We start from the raw sequence: 12,715 nt of genomic DNA, 5'->3' as shown, positions 1-12,715 counted from the left end.
ATACCAATGGGTTACAAGTAATGGCAAGTTACACGCATATCTTTCCATCATGTGCACGGGCCACTGAGCTAACTTGCCTTGTTTTTAACTTGCGGCCTGCAGGTTACACTCAAAGCCCCGTGGCAAGCGCATTAACCCTGAGACTGTTCTGTGAACAAATTATTGTAACATGCAACTTAAGTCCACAATTCTCTGGTGTGGACGCCGTATCCTAAATTTTGCCTGGAATAGGTCGGAGGGTTAATGTCCCTACTGCCGCGATGCATCTTTTCCTTCTATAGTATATAATATGAAATTATCCCGTTTCGCGATATTTACACTTACAATTGAGTGCTACGATAGTGCAATGCAGTGCAAGAGGGATAATCTTAAACACAAATGAGTATTCAACATGTAATAGGAATTGTGAACGGGAAGAGTGAGTCAGGTTGCGTTTTGCATACGTGAGGGGCCCGAAGGACTGTCTAGGGCGCCAGGCAGGGTGTTGCAGGTTCAATGTTGGGAGCTCTCTAATCGCCAAGTTTAATGCGCCTGTAAATGAAGGAAACCGAAAAACACTGTGCCGGGTCAGTTAAAACAAGAGCATACTGTAAACAGAACCTGATCAACACACTCGAAAATATACCAAGCCTCCTTTTTTTAATCACAATATTTAGGATCCAGATACAGATACACAAGATACTAGAGTCAAATGTGTCAATAAACCCAAGCACAGAACACCCGAGAAAATGTTGAGCGATTGTGGCAGCGTGAGAGCGACAACTGGAATAAATAGATTTTACTTTTCTCCAGGATCACGTCCAATTTGCTTCAAAAAGAAAAATTGTCCATCCTAAAAGAATCATTTACAGGAAAACACTACAGGGGTTTCCTTGTATCTTGGATGCCACAGAACACACTACTCGCCTTCAGATTTGAATTACAGTGCTTTGCCGCCATCATGCGGAATTGGGCAGTACCTGCTCTCTCCGACCCCAGACCTCCGGTGTAACCTAAACCAACCGCCACGTTATTTGAGAATTGAAGGACCGGTAGTGACCCTTACTGTTAGCAGTTGCAGTGCCGGTGTGACGGCAGAGCGCGGACCTCTAGGAGCCAAGTCGGCGATCGCTCCTCGCTGCAGCGCGTATTCTGATGCCTGACTGAGCTCCGTGCTTAGGGACTGCACTGCAACAAGCTGCCTGTGAGGCACCACCACTCCGACGGCGGTCGGGACCGGGTCCCGCAGGGTCGACAGACTTGAGTGTCTGTCGCATTACGGCATGAATCACCTAGTCCGTTAACAAACGCGCTTTGCGAGCAGAGGCATCTGGACGCTCTTCTAACACTGACCAACTACCTTCAAGTCTGCCGCTCACGCCTGGCTGACCGGTAGCCATTGGCCAGTTTCAGGTCTGCCTATGCAGGATTTGACCTGTCTCTCAGGAACAGGTATGGACTTTAAGCTCCGCCCATTTTACCATCCATCTTTTCAATTGGCTCCTGTTACTGTCTTTTGTGAATGGCTTTTGATTGTTATTAGGCATATTCGTCTCTGCTTTAAATGGGCCGGTACTCGCTGGTACTGAGTACCGCCACTTCCGAATTTTTTTAACGTCAGTACCGGCATTTCTCTGTAGCCAGGGAGAGTACCGATACCCTGTTCGGCGGCACAACAGGCTCAGGTTAGTTTTCTCCTCCAGTGCAAGGGCAGTAATTAACTCGGCTGAAGCAGCTTTGGCAGATTTGCTGGCAAAGATTCCAGCAGCGCCCATGTGAATGTCCCCACTCTGCAGGGGGATGAGGGTTTGTGCCACGCTGTGTTTAACAGGACAGGGTCTCTAGACAGACCCTGCACTGTCAATCAGGTGCGCAGCGACCATTCGGGTGAAAGTGCCATCATGGCTTTCATTTTGTGTAATGAGTTAATCTTTTTTTTTTTTGACAAACACATTTCTCATGTGTTTTAATATTTGCTGCAACTGGTACAGAAGTAATTATGTATGATCATATTTTGCCCTTAGCCCCGCCCTTAACCCCGCCCACTTGCCACACCTCTATTTTAATGAGTACCTGCACTTATTTTTCCCCATTTAAAACAATCAATCAATCAATCACTGAATTTGTAAAGCGCACTACCTACCCGTGAGGGTCTCAAGGCGCTGAGGGGGGGGGCGCTACTGCTCGAAGAGCCAGGTCTTGAGGTGTCTTCTGAAGGTGAGCAGGTCCTGGGTCTGCCGTAGGTGAGTGGGGAGGGTGTTCCAGGTCTTGGCGTCGAGGTAGGAGAATGATCTTCCGCCGGTGGTCTTTCGTTGGATGCGGGGGACAGCCGCAAGGGCGAGGTTTGCTGAGCGGAGCTGGCGTGTGGGGGTGTAGAAGTTGAGTCTGGCGTTCAGGTAGGCTGGTCTGGCGTTGTGGAGTGCTTTGTGTGCATGGGTGAGGAGTTTGAAGGTGATCCTCTTTGACGGGGAGCCAGTGCAGGTCTTTCAGGGGGGGGGTGATGTGGCCGTGGCGGGGTACGTCGAGGATCAGTCGTGCGGAGGCGTTTTGGATGTGCTGAAGTCGACGCAGGTGCTTGGCTGGGATGCCTGCGTAGAGTGCGTTGCCATAGTCCAGCCTGCTGCTGACGAGGGCCTGTGTAACAGTTCTCCTTGTTTCGGGAGGGATCCACTTGTAGATCCTGCGTAGCTTGCGGAGGGTGTTGTAGCAGGAGGAGGTGACGGCGTGGATCTGCTTCAACATGGAGAGGGAGGAGTCGAGGACGAATCCGTGGTTGCATGCGTGGTCGGTGGGGGTGGGTGCCGTTCCCAGCGTTGTCGGCCACCATGAGTCGTCACAGGCCGAGGGGGTGGGTCTGAGGATGAGGACCTCCGTCTTGTCCGAATTCAGTTTCAGATGGCTGCTCTGCATCCAGTCGGCGACGGCCTTCATTCCCTCGTGGAGATTCATTTTGGCGGTGTGTGGGTCCTTGGTGAGGAAAAGGATGAGCTGGGTGTCGTCGGCGTAGGAGATGATGTTGAGGTTGTGCAGACGGGCCACTTGTGCGAGGGGGGTCATGTAGATGTTGAACAGCGTCGGGCTGAGTGATGATCCCTGGGGGACGCCGCAGATGATGTCGGTGGCTTCGGATAGGAAGGGTGGGAGTCGGACTCTCTGGGTTCTGCCGGAGAGGAAGGATGTGGTCCAGCTGAGGGCTTTCACGTGGATCCCGGCTTCTTGAAGGCGTGTTTTTAGGGTGCGATGGCAGACCCTGTCGAAGGCGGCTGAGAGGTCCAGGAGGATGAGGGCTGAGGTTTCGCCGTTATCGAGTTGGCACCTGATGTCATCTGTGGCGGCGATGAGGGCTGTTTCAGTGCTGTGGTTTCGTCCGAACCCGGACAGGGTCGGTCCAGGATGTTGTTGTCTTCGAGGTGGCGGGATAGTTGTGTGTTGACGATTTTCTCGATGACCTTCGTCGGGAAGGGGAGCAGGGAGATGGGTCGGTAGTTCTTGAGGTCGTAGGGGTCCGCCTTGGGCTTCTTGAGGAGGGCTTTGATTTCAGCGTGCTTCCAGCTGTCCGGGAATGTGGCTGTCTCGAAGGAGGCGTTGATGACCTTCCTTAGTTGGGGTGCGATGGTTGCGTCGGCTTTGTTGAACACGTGGTGAGGGCATGGGTTGGACGGTGATCCCGAGTGGATGGAGTTCATGACCATGCGTGTTTCTTCGTCGTTGACGTTGGTCCAGGAGGTCAGGTGGTTGGCCCAGGTGGTGTTCGTGGGGGTGGAGTCTGGCGCGATCGGGTCGATCGGGGTGTTGAAGCTGTTGTGGATGTCTGCGATCTTCCGGTGGAAGAAGGTTGCCAGAGCGTTGCACAATTCTTGTGAAGGCGGGACGTTGTTCGCGTTGGGGTTGGAGCGTTCCTTCACAATGCTGAAGAGCTCTTTGCTGTCGTGTGCGTTGTTGTCCAGTCGTATTTTGAAGGAGGATCTTTTGGTCGTTCTGATGAGGTGGTGGTGTCTACCAGTGGCGTCCTTGTGGGCTGCATGACTGTGGTGTGCGTTCGCAGAGCCATTTATTCTCCAGTTTCAGGCAGACGCGTTTGGAGGTCTGTTGCTCGTCGGTGAACCAGGTGGCTTTCTTGCTGGCGTGGTTGATGGGGGGTTTCCTGAGTGGAGCGAGGGTGTTGGCGCAGTCTTCGATCCACTGTCTGAGGTTGCGGGCTGCTGTGTTTGGGTTGGTGGAGGCCTCTGGTGGGTTCTGGGCGAGGGTGGAGGTCAGTTGGTCTTCGGTGACTTTGCTCCAGCAGCGACGGGGGAGTTGTTGGGTGCGGTGGTGCGTGGTTGGTTTCTTGAAGGTGAAGTGGATGCAGCGGTGGTCGGTCCTTGTAACCTCCCATGAGGACTGCCCCATTACATGTGTTGTTACTCCCTTTGTTTTAATAAGTCTGTGAGCACTATTTTCTGAAATAACACGCTCTCCAGCAACCGCTTTTCCTTTTATCAAGCATGATGCATGCCGCGCTTTAGCTCACGTTTTTGGGCTTTAGCTGCAGTAATGGCGACAACACTTTTCTTTTCTTATTTGCGACTCGCAGAACTGGTTGTTGAAAATGCACACAACATAATATAGTTTCTTAAAATCAGTGCAGCACGCCACACATTATTTTTTATTTTTTCCAGCCACGCATTATTTCATGTTTTAATGTCTGCAGCGTGGCACACCGTGCATCAACTTCAACAATAGTGGCCACACCTTCCTTCTGCCTGGCTCCAACAACTTAATCTAGGAGTCCTTTTTCAGTGCTTACAGCTAGGGACGTGTCCTCCAACTGCAGCGATGAACAAAAACACAGGTTACCTTGTCTGGAAGCACAATGTTGCAACTGAGCTCCAGGCATAGCGAAATCAAGTCTGTTAATGCGTCCCTCCTTTTCTTCTCGTTTCTCAAATCCAGGTGCGAGACTGATGCTGGACTTCCTTTGCGGTGAGGTTGAAGTGTAAGGAACAAGGGAGCTGGCAGGACAGAGTCCTGGAATCTATGAAACAGGTAAGTGGCAGGCGAAGAGGCTAAGCAAAGGAGGGTGGATGGTCTTTAAATAAGACTGCTTCAGAAAGTTCATAAAGGTCAAATTCTAATTTTTTGTAACAAGAAACAGGTGTGGATAATTAACTTAATGAGGCTGCCTTCTAGAAGATGCTTTAGAATGTTCACAATAGTCATGTTCTAATTGCTTATAGCAAGGAAAAGGTGCAGATGATTAATTTGATGAGGGATGTGTTCCGGAATGTTCACGTTGAGTTAATCTATGCCGTTTGCTTGATGTTTATTTGGATGTTTCTGTGGTGCCTTGCATATGCATTGGTAAAACATTTCTAAAAGCTATTAAGCCTTTTCAAACAAACCGGAGAACACCAGCTGCAGCTAGCTATTACCAACAGAATGTAATATGTGCAAGACATTTATTCATTCAGAAGTGTTGGGTGGAATGAAACGAGTCATGCCAGTAAATTGTGATAGTCAAGAGAGCTGAGCTGTGGCATGAATCCCGACATACTTATTTGCAGTATCAGTGTTTTTAAATGCGTTACACTCCTGTTTCCTAAGTTAGGCCTGAATGCTCGTTGTCAGCTACCAAGGGTTGAGCAAGAGGCTAATTTACTGAGAACTCTACTGGACCCTATACCGTGTTAGTGGCCTTATTACTAGTGGTAGGTGCATAATTATCCCTGCGTATAATCCACTTTCCAACATTTTAGAATAGGTATTCTTTGCTTAATGGAACAACCTGTATTGCAGTATTTCATATGACTTTTTCCAACTATATTTTACTATCAATTCCGTAATAGAATTGATGTATTTTGAACCAATTTTAAAATAAGATAAATAACTTATGAAAACTTTTAATGAGCATAAAACCATTTCAACTATTCAAAACTCTTATTATTGACTGAACTTAGAAATAGGGATTGACAGTTTTTGTGATGTATAGCTGCTGATCTTCTCATACACAACAGCAAAGGTCTCTCGCAGAGAAGTGAAAAACACTGAGTGGGAGCAAGGACCAACTCTGGTTGGTGTGAGATAGAGATGCTAAACCGCTTTTATTTAAATTGATGCCCACTCCAGAAATATAGTGCATTTTTCATTCAGAATTCCATTATTTGTTTAACAGGAGCTTTAGCAAGGTCATTCTGAAGAAGACATTTTACCTCTGGGTGCTGTCTTTATTCAGCACTGCACACTTGTTTTAAAATCCTTTAATGTTATGCTTTGTAGAACAGAAGGCATGTAGCAAATCTACACACACAAAAATAAAACTATCATCCTCCAGATGCTGCACCAGCAAAGTGTGAACATCCATTTCAAGGTCCAATAAAAACTTACACTACTATAAATACTCAAGCAAAACTTGCAAGCAAAGTTAATATATCAAGGTTTATAGCATATATTATCAAGTCACAAAAGGGCTTGCTGCATATCACAGACCAGGACAGCTGAGGGAGCTGCTTCAAGTGTTTCACACATCTCCCTTACTGCTTTATAAGGTGGCACTGGAACCTCACCTACTCATTTAACTTCCTCTCCTTGCTTCTTAAATATTACTTGCTATTTGCTTTATTTCTTTGATAATCAGAATTAAGGGCCAGATGTAGTAAAATACTGGTTGCAAAAAGTGTTCCCAATTGGCAGCCCAACTTTCTGTGACCACTATCTAATTTTGCGAACCAATCTATGTACAAATAGGCTGGTTGGCAAAACAGTTATTCTCACGGCATTGCCGAATGACCAATCTAATGAATATTCACTTGGCACGCCTCAATTTACAACCCCTGTGATTTGCTGCAATAATCAAGATTGTGGCCTGCAAGGGACAGCAATCGAACATCCCTAAGATTGTATTTTCTTTTATAGCAGGACGATTTCCTTAAAAGAAGTGGTACTGCTTTAAAAAAAAAAATCTATTTTGAAAAACTTCACCAAGAACAGGCCATGTGCGTACTTCTCATTAAGTTGCCATCCTGACTCCTAAAACAAAGAAGCACAAAGGGGGCCCTCCTCCTTGGGCTAATCCACCAACCTAACTTGGGACTCAGTAAATGGTCAACAGTTTATGTCCATAATTACAGTGGCAAAACTCTGGATACATATAGTGCTGATCCACATTGTGAAAGGAACACCCAAAAACAAGATCCTCCCAAATTGTGAATCTATAATAATTTCCAACCCCATTTTGCAATTCTAAGAAATGATTCTAAATTGCAAAATGGGTTTAGTGACTAGGGAAAAGTGATTTAGCAGTCGCAAACGTTGAATTGCAGCAAATTACAGGGTCTGAGACTAAGCCTGGGCAAAGCACTACGCTAAGCTCGCGTAGTTTGCGAAGTTCGCGCTACTTCGCACTACGCGAATTGCACGTAGCACAGTGCGAACACGCATAGCGTAGTGCTGCGGTCATTTTTTGCTTGCTCGCGGTCCTCAATGTCAAGTTGGCGACCGCGAGCAAGCAAAATGACATCCCGGCGAGACTTTTTGCTTGTTCGCGATCAGCAACATCAAATTGGCGATCGCGAGCATGGAAAATAAACCTCCCGGCGAGATTCCCAACGCGAGGAGGTCAGGTTTCTCATTGCGAGTGGTCGTGTATGCTTGCGACCGCTCGCGATGAGAAACTACCAGTTCGCGTTGAGAAAGCTGCCGCTCGAGTAAAAATCTACTCGAGCAGCAGAAAACTACAGCTCGCACTGTGCAAGATGCCATTTTCAATGATTGCACAGTGCCAGTTGCTTGTCCGCACTGTGCAATCATTGAAAACGACATCTGGCACAGTGCGAACAAGGTACTACGCAGTTCGCGAAGTGCTACACGTAGCTCGCATAGTGCGAACTGCACTTTGCGTAGCTTCGTGAAGTGCTACTTCGCGAACTACGCCCAGGGTTATCTGAGACTCCTAAATCACGTAGTATATTTTGGCATATGCTCCTAAACACTATCCAGTTGATGTTCAATAAATGGGCTCTGAATGGTATCGCTACTAAAAACAAGCATTGGTAATGCATCAGTTTTGCCTATGGGTTTAATAATCTAGAAATTGTTCCTTGAAACTTACTTCAGTGAGAAATGTTTCAGAATATATATTTTTTTTATATAAACAAATAATGGCATGATGAGGGTGCAGGTACACCAAGCTGGAGAGAGCAAAAAGCATTTAACAATGGTTAGCAGTGGTAAAGTGCGGAGTCCCAAGGCAAACGAAAACCAATTTCAGCAAACCGGAGGGAAGAATGCAAAATGTTTGGTGGTAGACCACACCAAAGGCTGTCAGATCTAACAGAACTGCACAAGAACAATATACAACACAAAAAGAAATACAGTATTGCAACATCCTAGAAATAGCTAACACTCTTAGAATACAAAATTAAGCAAACTGTGAAATATAAACTGGAATGATATTGCTCACATGGATCAACTTGACAATGAACGTTAAAAATGTTAATTAATCAATGAGTTTTTTCCAGTAAAAATAAGGACATGAATGAAGGGCCAGAAAGGAACCCTTTTCAATGCCCTTTTTAATCAAAACTAGCTGTTAGAGAGGGACCCTGTCCACTTAAAACCCTGGTAGAGAGGACTGTCCCATCTGAAGAATGGCAGGAGGTATAGGAGCTGCGATTGCAGGGCCCCACCTTCGCGTTCTGAACCTAGAACTACCTGTCCAACAGGTTACGAATATGCAATGAAAAGACAGAATGCAAACACCAAGTGCACCGCACAATGACCAGAAACAGGCACCAGCATAGACTGCAAACAGACAACACTATCAGGAAAGAAAGAAGTGGGTCCTGTGAAAGGGGTAGAGATTTGCACATAGACCTAGAAACACGCCCTCAAGTTACACGAATAAAGAAAAAGGGTGAAAGGGGCATAATAAGAAACAGCTCGCGCTGTTCCTATTGAAGGAAATGACTCAACAAGAGGGGGACAGAGGCATGGCTTTAAATATAGTCCTAGAAAGAAACGGCCAGAGACAGCGAACACATCATTTTGAGATGGAATGTGCTCTTGGCTGACGGGAGCAGAGGAGGATGAGAGATGTAACAGGCGTCACTCCAGTGAATGAAGGAATGAGCCAACAAAGGGCTGAAAGGCAAGTAAGCCCATGGCGAACAGCAGAAGTACGATACCTGGTTTAAAACTGCATGCGCATAAACTCATGGTGAACTAACTGAAATAAAAATGTACTGCAAAGGACTGTGGGGTGAAGGGCCACTGAAAACAGAGTCCCCAGGGAAGGATCATAAGGCAACACTAAGAACAAGACAATGTCCTGAGAGGCGGCTATATTAAAGTCGGGCTGTCTATGTGAGCGCAAAGCTATTAATAGCAACAAGCCAACAAATAGAGGCGAGCCAACAGAAACAGATAGAAGACTACATATTAGCAGAGCCGTGCACTCGGCTGAAAGTAAGCGTTGTGTGTCAAAATCCATTAAATAAATAATAAGTTCCACAAAAGCGGGTGGCAATAGTACTTTGCCGATGGGAAACTGATAAGAGAAGCACACAAGGAACAAGCATGGGTAAATGCAGGAAGTGTGTCACAGCCAATAGAAATGGGGGAAAGTAAGTGGCAAGCACATCAACCAATGAAAGGCAAGGAAAGCATGGAGGTGGGGTGCAAACCCCTTTGAAGTTTTATAGTAAATACAAAAGCATTTCACAAACAGCGCAAGCGCTGTGTAGGCGATACCTAAAAAGTATATCTCTGTGCACACTGCTAAAAGACAAACACAAAATGAATACATAATGATTGTAGTGTATAGATATTTGAACTGATCACAGGAGCAGAAGCACTGTACACTGAAAAAGTTATTATGAGAAGCCTAAGCTTTGTTTGCTGTACACCCAACAGTATTTCATATCCCAAATTCAGACTACAAAAAAAAAAACCTTTGAAATATATATTATATGTATCACACCACACATACTTACGCTGCCCTACATATACTTATAATCTGAGGGACATGAGGGTCGAGTGGTTTCACAAACTACTGCATGTTAGGAGAAAAAGTGTATTTGGAAACCAATACCCCAAAACAGAGGCAGAGTAACTAAGGGTATCATTTAAAGTGAGGCGAGCAGCCTGCCAGACTTACAGTGCGGGTCTTCCCACTTCATTTATAGGACTGCACAATATGGGTGGATCATTTTTCCAGAATTGCTCTCACTGTCTGAATGCCAGGCAGGTTACTATGTTGCTTGAGTCTACTCAGTATTTCGTTTTATTTCAGAGACAACCCACAAAACTGGGGATTTGTTTCTGCGTTTGCATGTTTCACTAGATTATACCTACCGTTCAATAATTTGCTCTCTAATATTATTAGATGGAAATGTCTCATACTTTGCCCTTATCCTTTCATTGGCTTTCATTTTTCCAGGTCCTGCGCAGGATTCCGGAGGCAATGGAATAACCTTGGAAAATAGGTTTCATCTGATCAGCTTATCACCACCTCCTGCACTTCTCCAGATTTCCAGAAGAATGAAGGGCTGGACTGAAAACCAAAACCAGCCCTGGCAAATACGTTCAAATCAGCCCCATACTGTATTATGCCAGAACACTTGTCAAGTGAGCCTGAACCACTCCAGTGTATGTGGGACAGGGAGCTCTTCCCCAATCAATGTTTTTGGAAAAATTGATTGTGAATGCACTTTAGAATTGTAGATTTCACCCTGGTGTGAAACTCAACCTTTCTTCAAAGCATGACCAAAGGTGTCTAAATGTTCACTATAATTTGTGAGCCTATGTATGGGCTTCTTTCCACTTCCTGAACCCATATTCCAAATTGTGCATGTGCTGAATGAGTCGTGGCACTTTGGACAGAGGGACTTGCCCTCGTTTTTGTCCGAATAAAGATCTCATGTGAATTGTTTGTTGGGAGGGAATCGAAAAATGTACCAGCTATTGTGTACGCCTGAGATTAACAGAGAATATGTAAGGAGCCCTAGAGTGAAGAGGGCCTTGCTTCTGTGAATACAGATTATCTGCAGCCACAACACATAATTTAAAACCTTTGCCATGCTTGGTCTTAAATGTTCTATTCACGTCTTCACCATTCACTTGCACTGCGCTGTTTCTTCACTTGATACGACATAGCTGTGCATATATTGTGCACTGCTGTGAAAAAATAAAAAAATAAGTTCCTTGTTTGCCATATGCGTTGACTGTGGATATTCGCAAATTCGGTTTCATTACTTCTACCGTACGTTGGTTTTAAGATGCGCACATTCTGCCGCACGTGAGCAATTAACGCTACTTGTGCAAAGTGATTCCTAAAGAACTTCTCTGTGCTACACATTCACCTCGAGAAGCAGCTCCCTGGCTTCCAGCCCCACTGGGACATGCCAGAGTGACAAAATCCAATCCGGTCATGGGGAATGCAGGCACTCTACTAACTCTTTTACGATCAAGTAACGGGACGCACGCAAAAACGTGGAATATTTTCCGGTTTACAATTCGAAAGTTAACTACGAAAGGGATGAAACAAAAGGGATTGAAACTCGTCTACTTTATCACCGGCAAAGAAAAATATAGATTTAAGAAAAGGTTAAGCTAAAGTGTCCTGAAAGGCATGACCTACCAAGCAGTCTCAGAACATGCTGCCTTTTGGTTCGTCAAGGCCTTTTGTAAGATCAAGGATCACACAGCTGAGCTCAGCCCACTGTGCAGAGCTCCATTGCTGACCAACTCGGTTTGTCCTATAAAAGTCCCACAGCATCCATAAATACAGACAGATATAATGGCTTCTCAATGCACCTTAAATTATTGTTTACTTGCAAGTCTAGGCTTATAATAAACTAATTATCAATATTCATACAAAACGGGACTCACGCTGCATTGTTTCTTTGTACTTAACCATACCAATGGGTTACAAGTAATGGCAAGTTACACGCATATCTTTCCATCATGTGCACGAGCCACTGAGCTAACTTGCCTGGTTTCTAACTTGCGGCCTGCAGGTTACACTCAAAGCCCCGTGGCAAGCGCATTAACCCCGAGACTGTTCTGTGAATAAATTATTGTAACATGCAACTTAAGTCCACAATTCTCTGGTGTGGACGCCGTATCCTAAATTTTGCCTGGAATAGGTCGGAGGGTTAATGTCCCTACTGCCGCGATGCATCTTTTCCTTCTACAGTATATAATATGAAATTATCCCGTTTCGCGATATTAACACTTACAATTGAGTGCTACGATAGTGGAATGCAGTGCAAGAGGGATAATCTTAAACACAAATGAGTATTCAACATGTAATAAGAATTGTGAACGGGAAGAGTGAGTCAGGTTGCGTTTTGCATACGTGAGGGGCCCGAAGGACTGTCTAGGGTGCCAGGCAGGGTGTTGCAGGTTCAATGTTGGGAGCTCTCTGATCGCAAAGTTTAATGCGCCTGTAAATGAAGGAAACCGAAATACACTGTGCCGGGTCAGTTAAAACTAGAGCATACTGTAAACAGAACCTGATAAAAACACTCGAAAATATACCACGCCTCCTTTTTTTAATCACAATATTTAGGATCCAGATACAGATACACAAGATACTAGAGTCAAATATGTCAATAAACCCAAGCACAAAACACCCGAGAAAATGTTGAGCGATTGGGGCAGCGTGAGAGCGACAACTGGAATAAATAGATTTTACTTTTCTCCAGGATCACGTCCAATTTGCTTCAAAAAGAAAAATTGTCCATCCTAAAAGAATCAT

The sequence above is a fragment of the Triturus cristatus genome, chromosome 11 (assembly GCF_964204655.1).
Source record: "Triturus cristatus chromosome 11, aTriCri1.1, whole genome shotgun sequence".
In the NCBI taxonomy this organism is placed as follows: Eukaryota; Metazoa; Chordata; class Amphibia; order Caudata; family Salamandridae; genus Triturus; species Triturus cristatus.
Note: the sequence above shows the minus strand (reverse complement) of the source record.